A 14107-nucleotide genomic window follows, 5' to 3' on the forward strand; every position below is an offset into this window, starting at 1 on the left:
AGATATGGCAGGTCTTATTATCTGCATTCTGCAAATGGGAAACTGTAGCGTAATTGATTGCACCGTGTGAAAAGGATGGTAATAGAACCCATGCTAGAACCTAGGTCTACCTAATTTCTGTTTTATTGATCATTATGCTGTAGCAGATTTAACGTGGAACAGAAAATCTCTAAATGACTTTAAAAGTCTCTAAATGCAGTTATGGTGTCATTGGGTCAACTGGTTGGAACATCATGCTAACTGATCAAAGACAATAACAACTGGAGGCCGAACGGTAAAAAGCAACAACTAATCGTGCTTCATTTCATGGCCAGAAACCACATCCTTAACTTTATTCAGTTACTTCGTGGAGATAGACCTGTGATCAAAAGTATTTGACATAAGGCAAGAGGGCAGATAGACCAGCAGAAATTTCTTATCATAAATAAGGGAAAGAAAAAGAAATCAAAATAATTTTGAATTACTTATAAGTCAAAGATGAATTTTCATAATAAAAGATATTATATTATCATAAGGTTGCAAGACTATAACTAATTTTGAATTTTTCTGCCCATCTGGGAAACAGAGTATCACATCAACAGCATAGTCACTGCCGCCTGCTACCACCCAGACGTGTACTGTTAACACATTCTCCAAACTACAGCTATCCTGGTGCTTTGCAGTATCACAACCCAAAGGCTGGAGTTCAGATAAGGCAGAATTACTTTTGTTACCATTCAGGGCTGCTTAGAACTTTTGCCTTATGAGTTTCAACAATTACAAGGACCCATGACCCAATTCCACTGATGAGGTTATAGTGAGGTTCCATCAATATCTAGTCCCCAGTGCCATTGGCATTCTGTTAGATCTTTTCTTTTTGACAGTTACTTTATTTTCTGTGTAATGACCAATGCCTCTAACTTGTGTTTTCCCCTTTTGAAACGTCCTTTAAAAAAAACTTGCTTACTAAATAGGAACGTTTCAGAAACCAGTTAATGAAAGAGAGAAAAGCATCCCCATTTTTACCTCTTCAAATGTAGGATAATGTGTTTTTCTGAACACATTTTTAAAAAGACTATTCAAAAACCCTACCCAACTTCCATCATGCCAGCTTCGTTTTGTTGGGTTTTGTTTTGTTGGTGCTTTCATCATGAACACAGTTCAGAGCAACATGCATTTTTACCTGCTCGGGTTCATACGATAAAAGACTCAATCAGAGAGAGAGAGGAAGAGTGGAGATGGCTGAAACTGTGACAAACTCTGGATGTGAGAATTGGATGGAATTACAGAATATCCTTCTTCTTGAAGAAAACCCCAATGATGGGTTGAAATTGCAACATAATGTATGGAAGCCCGAGAGCTCATTTTTAAAGTGTTCTGTCTCTTCTTGGATCACAGAACTAGTTAGAAACGGTGAGCAGATTAGTCTCTATAGTTTTTAGTCCTAAATTAGATACTTGACTACTACTGGATACTATATCAAAAAGATTTTGTGATAATATTGAATGAATAAAGCCCTACATCGAAGTTTTCTCATTTATTTTTCAGAGGTTCCACCAATGATGACAGGGCAAAGAAGTAGCTCCGATGATTTGTTTTTTCGTAGTCATTTCTTAGATATTGGGGGTGGGGGTCGATCACTAGGCTGTGCTTGAATTTGTTACTATTTAAAAGACAGTCAGAATCACACTAAGAGGAATTCAACCTAAAGGGAAAAAGACTAAGAATCTGAGTTTCATGTTGAAAGAATGGCTGAAATCAATGACATTTAATTCTCTTTGTTTACTCTCAGATTTTGCCATTTTTATACACACACATCGATGCATGTATATATACGTATATATACATGCATAGATGTATATATATACACATGTATATATGTATATATGTATATATATACATGTGTGTATATATATATATACACGTATATATAAAAATAAACACTCGTTTTAGGTGAAAATAAGCAAAAACAGCAAAATTATACATGACCATCCAACACTGTAGTTAAAACTTGTTCCACAGGAAGATGTTTCTTTCAGAAGATCAATGAATAATACTATAAATCAAATTCCTACGCTAACCATAGTCTGTTTTTCTTAAAACAGGGGAAAGTTCATGGCCTAGATGGCTTTTAAATACTCATCTGTAGGTTGTCATCGACAGTTTGACAATACAAAGAAAGGACATCCCTTACAGCATGTGTAGCCACCTTCGACACACCCTACTAGGCTGTCAGTCCATCCACACCAACCTGCGAAAGTTAAGATCACATCAAGAAAGCAATGCGGTTACTGAGAGGTAAGAAACAGTCACTTGGCAAGGAAGTGGCTCAGGTCACTTCGCCTTGCTTTCCTATCCCCTAGTACCAACCAGAAGAACGAGAATGATGGCATCGGGCCTGGCGACAGCAGCATTCTTTACCATTGTCCCTGAGCAGGTGGGTGAGTGCCTACTTGGATGGCTGGTTAATCAGTAATTTAAGTAGATCAAAATCACAAAATTAAGACAGAGTTCAATCATCTCTCTTCAGAGGAGGAATGTCCTAATCGCCACAGTGCCCGACACAGGGTGTGAAGAGAGTGTGAAAGGCAAAGAGGCCCCTACTCCACTCACCTGGTGGAAGCGATGTAGCAAGTTCTTTTACTCCACAGCCTGACAGGCTCCCTACCCCAATCCTCCCAAAACACTGAAGTTTACCAAGTTCCTTTCTTGCTGCCAATAAGGCTGCCATGCCAGCAGACTGCTAAGATTTACTTTCCTGAGAATTTTCAGGGCAGACATATCAAAACTTACACACTCAGATTTATAATTTGACAACGGTCTCGGGTCACGCTTGGCACTCAGCAAGGCCGCTTCATGGAAGCAGCACCGTCCTGCGAACGGTACCCAGCTGGGTGAAAGTGAAGAGTGACAATATTCAGACAGTCTCCCATCAAGTCTGTCTGAGGTTTCATGGCAGCCACACTGCATAGTCATCGAGACAGCTCTGACACCTGATCCTGAAGCAGAGGGCACATCCGAGCTCCTTAGCTTCAGTGTGTCATTGTCACCCATTTGGTGGCCGCGGCTCTGGCAGAAGTCTCTCTGTCTCACACTCTGGAAGCTGTATCCTCGGGCCAGAATGCAGTGAAACAATTTAGGCAACTGCTTGGTTCTCAGGCAGCTTCAAGAGCCCGGGAGCTGGGTTTGGAAACTTCCCCGGCAGATCTTTGGCCAGTGAAGATGCTTTCACAACTCTAGCAGAGACATTAGCGCAACAATTCTGAACCTGACTTGATGAATCATGTCGCATAGTTCCTAGGGCTTTCTCCACGCTGCTCTGAACGGTATCGAGTCCCTCTTTTGCATCACTTAAATACCTTTGGTTTTCTCGGTGATGTCGCATGAAGTACATGTTTAAAAATGTTTGCGTCTCACGACTCCATTCTACTGGGCTATCACAAAGATGCTTATTTGCTCCTGTCCCTTTGCAGGTGTTTTAAGTGAGAAACCAGAGCTGATCTTAAAAGTTAACTACGGAAAGCCTATGAGGAATTACCAGATAACCCTCTGCCAGTAAAGAGCATCGGATTTGTTTTTCTTATCTTTAAGAGGTCTTTTACTCCAATTGTTTTTCTTAGGCAAGGTTATATCATAATTTTATAATTTCCAGGGAATGTAGAAAACTCCAAGGACATTCCATTAAACGTCATTATTACTGCCTCCCAATGATGAAACTGAGGACCTTTTTCGCTAAAGGGAGCACAGCCTGTCATGGCAGAGCTGGAGGAAGGTCATGTGAAAATCTAGCTGGCCACGCATTAAAAGCCAGTTAATGTGAGTCCCTCTTCACCGTGGTGAGACCAGAGCCCAGCACTCCCTTAACGGGGCCCCCCAAGGGAAGGTTTGATCGAATGATAAGAATTTCAGTACAATCATAGAAAAGCCAGAGTCATACAAGGCAGTCTTTTCCACAGAAACATTGCCCTGTGCTGGATATTTTATTTTAGCTGGTGTTTTTTTTTTCATCTTTACTACTTTTTTTGTCTCATTCGCTTTCAGTGTCTTTTAGAATTAAATGACTTTTGTCGTTAGACAGTGGGAGATGGTTAAAAAACAAGTCAGGAATTAATTAAGGAAATCCAAAAGTTCCAGTCCTCTAAATTAGAAAATATATATGTATGTGTGTGTATGTATATATGAACTAACAAGTCAGTGACGGGGATGTCACTGACTTGTCTATTGAAAAAAATCTTCATAGTTTATTGACAATTGAAACATAAGCACAAATGAATACACTTAGCACTGCATCTGGCAACATTTGGGCGCATTTGGGGTATGGGATCTTTGTAAGCCCACATGGTGCGTGTAGCTGACAGTGATGTAGAGAGCGCAGTTCTAGCCCTCTGCAGAGAACTCCAGCTACTCTGGCTGATGTCCCCTGGCTCCCAATTTTATACCACACTCCCTCAAACCTATCCAACAAAGTCTGCTAGATGTTGTTCGTAAACGTGCATAAAACAATGTATCATTTAAGCAAACCCAGCAATAATATATAGTAATATACACTATTACATAGAAGGTATAATAATATGAAAATGATGGCCACGTTGCTAAAGAGAAATATAACAAAACTTACGCCGGGTTAAAAGCTGCGCCTAAAGGCACAGTGCGGAGAGCCTACGTTCCACATTAACTTGGGGTTTCGCAGATATCTCGCGATCATTGGCCTTTAAGGGCGTTGGGTTATTTTGGCTACAAGAGCCCTGCAGAACTAAAGTGACGATTCGCCGGAAGGGAGGGGTAAGAGTTTTCGGGTCAGAAGAGTTTTGTTAAAAATGGAAAACTCCTGGAGATACAGTAGTTGGATATTTTAAAATTATCTAATAATTAGCTTATACAGTGCTTCGAGTGGAAGCAGGAAGCTCCTCAATGCCCAAATATACTGACTGAATTTCTTAGTGGGGGGTGGGGGGGGGGTGGGAAAGGAAGAAAAGAGAATTCTCGTTTTTATGTCTCCTGTCAATTGACAAATCAGTGGCATATGCTAGATGATAGATTTCTTTTTGCGATGTCGTTGCTCAGGTATCATTGCTTATGTCTTTAAAACAATACACATCAGTGAAAACATAGAAAGGTCACCACCATAGCTAGTTAAAGAGGATTCTAGGGACATCTTTTCAAGCGACCTTACTTCAAATATTCGCCTTTTATTGACATCTGAGCATTTTCTCAGCAGAGAGTACTTCCTTGAATTGAGAGGCTGTAGCTATTTTTTTGACGGAATAATTGATTTTTCATTCTGATAAGACTTTGCGTATCATACTGAGTTTCACAACCCATATACATCAATACAAAATGATTTTTAAAGAGCTCAGATAGGAGTCATTTGTGGGCCACATATGTGTATAAATACATGTAATAGACCTTTTTATTCCTAAGACGAAAAAATAATAAGGATTAAGCATATCATGAGAAAGTTAGCTTAGTTATTTGATGAAGAGTTTTTCTATTTTATATCATGCAATGTTCTTTTCATGCTGAAAATACCAATATCTGTCAGCCCCTTGGGAAGAGCGGACCAGGACATGGATTTCCCATTTGATTTTTTTAAATTGAGAATAATAATTGAGTTATTCTTTCTTTCTTTCTTTTTCTTTTTTAAATTAAAGAAGGACCTTGCTATCAAAACGGTCTCCTGCACATCGTTTAGAGCCAGGTAGCAGGAACGCAGCTTGAGATGGAAAGAGGCCGCACAATACGCTGATTAAGGAACTTTGCCTTAAACTGAAAAATATCATAAAGTGTGATTCATCACATCTGCATCAAGTTATGAAAAACGGGAGGCTTGTTAACCTGCTGTTTGGGAACCAGGACACTTTTATCAGTTCATATAATTGCTCACCCCTTATTCACTGCTCAACACTGGAGAGTTCTTTACCTCCTAAGATCCCACTAATTGCTGACAGATTTGATTTCTCCCTGACAGCAGGAGTCCTGTTTCTGGCCTTTACATCAAGTAATTGCTTTATTTTTCTCCCTCTGCTCTAAAAAACGGAATTCCCTTCTCCCCTGCTTGAACCCCTTTAATGGCTTCTTTCTCTGTTATTAAATCCTTGCCATTTAAATCACATTTAGCGATGTTTTGAATAACTGATTCCAATTACCAAAGCTCTTACCAAGAAGCAGCTGAAAACGCAAGTCATTACTTGCCCACAGACAAGCAGCTCTACCTTGCAGCCCAGTCTCTGGTGAATTGTATTGTGTTTCTCCCCAGTACGGGGCAATTTATACGCACAGGAGGCTGATGTTCAGCAAATAGACAGCCGCTGGGGCGCTCCTGCACTATCATTTGTGCATAATAGATATTAGACTTTATATTTATTTTATAAATAGCCCAATTCCTCAAAGAAATCATTCTCTTCTTCCCATCGTGGCCGGGGTAGGCCACTTGGAACAACAGTAGAGATGAGCAGCTGACCGCCCCATGACCCACCGTGAGGTTGCTCTTCAAAGGTCTAATATAACCCATGGCGGCCCAAACAGAACAGCGCGACGGCCGCCATGCCTGCCAAGTACAGTGCTCGGCAGCGTCAGATTTTGCTTTGACAGTCCACAGCTTGTTTTCCCTTGACATTGTGGCGTTAAAAAAAAAAGCTCTGCCATCTTGTCTTTCCCCCTCTCCCCATGCTGTCGGATGTTGCTGTTCTTTTTGTGTTTTTATTTACTTGGCAAAGGGATGCGTCTGATTGATTTTGTGACATGACCATATTTCCTTTATCATCTCATCATTTCAGGCTTTGGGTAGATCCTCTTTCTCAATCACATGGGATGTAAGATGACCAGAAATTTTACTCCATTCGTTCTGGTAAATCTAATCTGACACACTGTTTTGGTCTCACTAATATTGTTTATTTTCTTGCTACATTTGTACTAATGAAAAATGATTTTGTTGTGCATAGTATTTCATGCAGGAAAGCCTCTGTTACACGAAGCAATTTAGCAGACGTGGCATAATTTATACATCTTCAGCCTTCTTACTTTAAACACTGAATCACCCATTAATTGTCTAAACACATGTATAACGTGTTGGGTTTAAGTGGTTCACCAAGTAATCGTGACATGGCCTGACCACCAGAGCTATCGGGCATATCTGACTTAATGAACTGACACATGTGAAGACAGACTCCTACTTCTAATTTTATTAATTAACTGCATGTCTCCGCTGTGACTGAGGCGAAGGAAAGTTATCAGTAATCTTAAACTTAAGGTTGTTAGAAAAATGGAAAGTTCTCTCAATTTTATATGTTACATCTAAATGTGAAAAGAGATTTTGTGCGTGAGGCTATGTTCCAGAGGCTTACTAAATATCACCACTATAAAAATAAATGATTCTTGTGACAATTAATCAATTCTACTCTATATTGTACTAGACTTTTCTCTACTTTGGTGAGGCTCCAATAAGGCTATAATAAATTCCATACAAGGTAGTGGAATTTATTCCACTTTTCTTCCTAAATTCATGGGCATGGACATTTGATTTTCATCTTTTTTTTAAAATTAAGTTTATGGGGTAACATTGGTTAATACAATTATATAATTTTCAGGTGTACGTTATAATTTGACATCTGTATGTTCTATTGTGTTTACCACTGATTTTCATCTTTTCATTAAAGTAGGTAATTTCAGAACAGACTTTTCAAAGACACTATTCTATTTTTTGACCCTCTTTAAAACAGTGAAAAAGAAACACAAGTAAGTAAAAGAATTTAAACAAGGTGTCAGAATGACAGAGCATTTCAATAACAGAGCGGGCTTCACAGTGCCCACAAAATACCTAAGCATGCAAGGCACAGAAAGAGAGGTAAGTGGCAAATTCACCTGGGATTTTGTCTTTCCCATTTTTAAACATTGCCTCTTAAATTATTTATGTTTGGTATTTGTGAAAAGTGCTACCATGGATGGCCCAGAAACCCCAGTCTTCAATTTGTGTGTGGAGAAGGACACCAGGGTGGTGGCACTGCCCGTCCTGGAGACTCTATTATTAATGTTCTTCAAACCAGGGCCATTACCTCATTCCCCTCGTCCAGCGTCAGAACCAGGGTGGTGCTTATTCATCTATAGAGACAAAAGCCTTGTTATGATTCTGGGACTGAGTACGCATCAGTAGAAATGGTCGAGCCTTCCCCAGCATCAATTCTAAATAGCTAGCCTTTCATTTCTGCCTAGCACCCTGCCTGTCTTTCACCTCCTATCAGCTCTATGTTGAGAAATTCATTTGCAAAGTGCCAAACTCAATGGCTCAACCAGATGAGAGCAGGGGAGAGAATTATTGGAGCCATTTCAGTGGTGAGAAAAACAAGATGAAGCAACCAGGTCATTACGATGACAAATTTGTAATGTAAATTTACAGTAACGATGGTGGTTCAGGGCTCAGACTCAGCAACCATACTGCTTGGATTTGGAATCTGTTCATCTGCTGTGTAACCTTGGGCCAGTTGGTTAATCTCTCTGTCTCTAGGTCCTCTTCGCTAATGGGCCTAATGGGGGTGACTTTAGTATGATCAACCTCATAAGATGGAGAATAACATGAATTAAGCTTGGAGAACACTGCGAACAGGTCATGGCATGGCATAGACGCTCCAAAAGTACAGCTTTCATTAGTCATCCTCGGCATTGCATCTCCATGATCATCATCCTCCCTAAGTGGAATTCCCTTCCCTTTCTCTGCTGGAAGCACCCTGGGTCCTCTGGTGTGGCCTCTTTTTCCCCTTCCCTGTCAAAACTCATACTCTGAGACTTTAGCTTAAGGAAGAAAATGACAGGTAAAGTTTATTCTTAGCAGGGGAACTTGTACATTAATAGTAATCTAAACCTAGCATGAAAGACATATGAATGGTGTCCTTTTAGAAGCCAGCCAAGAGGCTTGTGGATATAGGGGTATAGGAGGGGTTCTTCTCAGGGAACTGAAATTATGCCATTCTGGGGGCTTCCTTCTCTGCCCATGCGTCGAAGGTAGCCCTGACTGTCAGACACTCCTGTGGAAAAAGCAAAGTGTTTATCCATCACATTATTTTGCTGAATATCCCCGACCAGCCCACGGTGTTTTTTGATCTGCCTGTCTGCACATAGAAAATCCTCTGTGAAATGAAGAGATAAAATTGGTGAACTGCCTCTTGGGCATGGATTCAGCACCATCCTTTCCTTAGTTGAAAAGATACGACATGACATTCAGGTACTACTCACTAAGCTGAGCTCATGACAAGAGGAAAAGCTAATTCGCAACATGCTTTCACGGCAATTTTACAAATGTTTAGGCATTCCATAGGGCAAAGTTTCTTTTTGATCTTGAAGATCGCCACAGAGTAGTGTCAACGAGGATGGCAGAACTTGTACTTCTTCTCAAAATACATGCTTTTTCCCAAGAGGACTTTCACGTAGGTGGCATTTTATTTTGTTTAGTCTAGGAGAGGTCTATGGACCAAGGAGGAGTAGCCATGAAGAAGCCAGTGCATATTAACTTCCCTGAGGACAAGGGGGCCATCCCATTGATCTTGGAGAATGGGCCCTAAACTAGAATTTCAAAGACCTGGCTTCCCACTGAGGAGCTGGCTGGCTTTGGGCAAGTCCTTTCCTTCTGGCCTGAGTCTCCTTAGTTATAGAGCATTCAACTAAATGGTCTCCACAGTCGATTCCATCTTCAACATTTACTGTTTTGCAATAAGTCAGTCTTCTGTTTCTGAGAATCCAGTTTGTGCTTGCTTATCCTGTTTATGACGATATTCTCCTAGAGAGAGAAGCACATATAATATTATTAAGAGTATATTAAATTCTTCAAAAAATTGTATCAGGCTGTGTGTGTGTGTTTGTGTGTGCATGTGCGTGTGTGCATGTACATATTCACCCCCTGTTGGTCACTCTAAGCTGACTCTCCTAAGACTATCATTGTTTCTCTAGAGCTAGCCTTTGTAAGATAGTTTCAAAGAGCATAGAATAGGGTCTTTGAGCTAATTAGAATAAAGTATTTCAGAGTTACAATATTTCCGTCAATATTTGATGCTATTTATGAGAAAGAGGAAAATGGATAAGACTATTGCATCTTTACCTCTGGAGTTCTCCCAGGAGGTAATATTGTGCAGCCTTTATGTTTGACATCAACCTTAGAACTCATCAGGAAATACTTTTTTCTTCAACAGTAATAATTTTTTGACCTGGATTTAAATACAATACAGCATAATTATTTATTAAGACTACATTTAATATTATATTATAACACATATGTTACATATTATATATAATATAGTGTTAATAATAATAATATAACATTAGCATTGATGAAAATAGTTGGGTTTCTGAGAATTTGTGAGTTCTTTGTAACCTGGTATGTCTATCATAGAATTCATTTAGAGCTTTTCGTTTAACAGACCACATCTGTGCCCTTAATGAATAGTAATTAAAACTCACAGCAGCATTCCTATTAGGTGACAGAAGGTTATTACACATACTTTCTAAAATAGATAGTCTTTAGACCATGTAGTCTGCCCTTCAATGTGGGTGTCGGCCCTCAGAGGAAATTGAGACAATTCTGATTTTCCTATTTCTAGAGAACTAGATACTTGTTTCAAAAAAAAAAAAAACTGTGAAGTCTGAAGATCAGAATTCTGACCTGATCATAGCATGGAGTGGTGGAAAAGTACTGGAGGTGATTCTAGTCCTGGTTCTTTAACTAAACATTGTTGACCTAGGGTATTACGACATTCATCCTTTCTGATCTTTGATTCCTTGTCTGCAGAATGAGAGGTGGGATTAAATCCCACCCAAGATCATGTTTGGGTCTAATAAGCACTGAATTTCTCTCTCCTGGCATCAGCCACTGTGGCCAGCAACATTGCCTGTAGACCTCGAGATACCTCTCCTTGGAAACTAAATTCTTTCGATTAAAAAAGGTATAAACTGCCCCTGAGTGCCCTACCCCATCCACCTCAGAGCTTCAGAGCTCCACGCCCCCTTACCTTGCCTGCCCAGTGGCCTCTGAATCTTTGTCTAGACAATAGATCCTCAACTGCCCTCTATTGTCAATGTCTTCTGGGCCCAGTCTGCTGTCAATCAGCAGGCTCTGACCTACTGTTTCCACTGCATTTCTTAGCTATGATGAGACATCATGGGTCTAACCTCTTTGTCCTCTTGGTCCTTTCCTTAGCTTCCTTGGTCCTTGGTCCTGTTCCTACTGGTTGTTGCTATTCTCCAAGATGGCAATCATCTCCCTCAACAAGATGTGATTTGTTTGGGTTCCTCCAGAAACCGACTCTAAAACAAGGATTCGAATGCAAGTAGTTCATTTGAGAGGTAAAGAGAACATGGGTAGAGAAGGAGGCAGAAGAGGGAAATAATTCAACCAAAAAAGGAACATTGTCAGCAAGTTACCATAGTGAATTATTGGACTTAAATTCCCACAAAAACCAAGGTGGAGTGAGTGCTTATTGACACTCCTGAGGAGCGAGAGAGTTCCAGCCACCTTTCCTCCTTGTGACCTTGTTCTTCTTGCTGCCAATTCACTGCTTCTTTTCTCAACTAATGACCAGTTTCTGTCCCGCAGCTGAGTTTTCTGCTTGGCCTCTCTCTGGAACTGTTCTATGAAAAGTCCAGTGGTCTAGCTTTCTAGTATTCCCGCTTCTTTGCCTAGCTTTGGCCTCAGAAGGTCAGAAGTAAGATACAGGGGGGGTTTGATAATATAATACCTCACATTTGTAAGGCACTTTAAATTTTATAAAGAAATGTCATGGCATCTTATTGAAAGAGCATGGAAATTAGAGTCAAACACGTCGAGCTTGCATCTTGGGTCTTGTACTTATGAACTCTGTGATATTGGGCAAATCATTCCTTGCTAAGTGTTGGTTTCCTTATCTATAAATCAGGAATAATAATGGTGACTTGCCCTCCTTACATCACAAGGGTTGTGGCAAGGTTGAGCAGGTCTCTGGGGCCCCGGCAACCATCAGGAACTAAATCTATGTCATAGTTATCTGATTTTACACAATTTCAGTGTTCACAGCAGCCTTGTGAGAAGGTAGGCAAGATGTTTTCCTTGTTTTAACAGACTCCCTCCTGACTCTAATGCCAGAATCTGTAGTTCTCGAATGCATGCAAAGAATTGTTATAGCTTTAAATCAAATCGCATCTAAAATACAATGGTAATGTTACATTCTTGAAGAGGAAAGCAAATATATGACATTCTTTGAATAAGTACAGTCACAGATCTGAGATCTTGGAACAACTGAAAGAGTATGACACTTGGATCACTTAGAAAAAATTTTGCTCTCCCTCTTAAAATTAGTCACATAGTTATCAGGATCAGTCATTTGAGATTCTGAGAAACCAAGAACTATGTACTTATCTGTTATTGCTTTTAAAACATTTCTCCCCAGTGACTTCTAATTTCCTAGATAGGGGGCGGCCAGCCTTTTGAAGAAACTCATTTATTTCAGTGTCACTCTGAGTTTCTAATGTCAACGTGTTTAGGGGCTGATTTGGAGGAGCTGAGACAAGATGGTTCCACTAGTGCCCACAGGCAATTTGCATCTCTTAAAGATGAAGAGGCAGAGGTTAAACATAAGCTGAAACTCATCATGACTTAGAGACCATAGGACTTTTTTATATATCATTTCACACAAATCCATTTTTAAAAGTCGAATATGTGATTTTTAAAGTGACATATCTGCAAAAGAAATTGGACTGACCCGAATCTGCCTTCCGTGTGTGATGGTAAGGATGTTGTGAAATTTGAAGCAATTTTGTTTTCCGTGCACATATTCTTTTTTAGGAAGAAAATCTTCCTTTGCTCCACATTCCTCTTTGTGCCCACAGAAATGCTTGATTTGGTTTGGTATGAGTCAAACAAACCGTTCTCATCACAGTGGAGTGAAGGGAGGGGGAGGGGAAGAGCTTTTTATTCAAGTTATGGGTTCTGGAAAAATTTGTATAAATGCATTCTATGTAACTGTAGTTGTTGGCCACTCTATTGTGAGCCATCTGTAGAATAGTTATTTTCTCCTGCACCCAACAGGAAAATAATAGGGAAATGAGAAAATTCAGCCTATTAAAGCATAGGGAGTATAGAAAAGTGCTTATAGAACTCTTTCATTTTTCATCATGTGAATGTTCATGCACGTCTATGGGGAATTCATTCTCTTCTCTCCTTCCATTCTTTCCCCAAGATTGTGCCGTGTCAGCCTAGCAGGTGTAAGAGGTGGACTACAAGATGGGCACCATAACTAATGCTGAATTTCACGCTATGATGTGCAATACATATTAAATCTTATCTACCACTCATGTTATGATTTGGTTAACATATTGCATATAAATAATTATGATTCTTAAATGAATATCTAAAGATGGATATTTAACAAGAAGAAAGTTAAAATGAGCCAAAGCTAGAAATTACATGATTAGCCATTTCGTCCACTGCAGAAAGCTTCTTAGCAAATGAAAAAAATACCATTGACGATCAGAGGAGAATGAAACTGAAACCTCAACAAACTCTCTTCGAGATGTTCAAACCTGATCATTCAGTACAATAATTTGCAAGTAATATAATAACTTCGCCTAAGCAGGACTTAACTAAGTAGGACATAACTAGCGTCAACTCTGAAGCTCTTTAAAACATCTAGTGTATCAGGCAAAGCTGGGATATTAAAACTAGAGCTTGAGAGAGCCTGATAAGTCAAAAGAGATCGGAACACTGGCGAGGAGACCCTTGTGGTTTCAGGGGTAGTGGCGTTGGCAGGCCCGCCGAGCTTCTTGAGTTCCAGGAAGTGACTTGGGAAAACCTCTTAGTACCCCAGGCCCAGAAGGGGACTGGAAACGTCATCCGGTTTGCCTGCCTGCCTCTAAGCTAGACCACATTAAAACTTTTAAAAATCCCTTGGACCTTACACACTGCAGTTTAGCATTGTAGTATAAGAAACTTCAGGGTGCTTGGGGGTGGGTAGGGGGAGAGGTAATCTATTTCTTTGCCCTCCATCAGCCTAAAGGAGTCAGTTAATGGCTCTAAAGTCATTGCTGGTCCTCAGATAAAACATTGTGCAGACGTGCCAGGCGTCATCGTCCAGTGCCTCCCCCACTTTCAAAGAAGCTTTGGAAACACTTAAGT

This window comes from Pteropus vampyrus, unplaced genomic scaffold (assembly GCF_000151845.1).
Source record: "Pteropus vampyrus isolate Shadow unplaced genomic scaffold, Pvam_2.0 Scaffold46, whole genome shotgun sequence".
Taxonomy (NCBI): domain Eukaryota; kingdom Metazoa; phylum Chordata; class Mammalia; order Chiroptera; family Pteropodidae; genus Pteropus; species Pteropus vampyrus.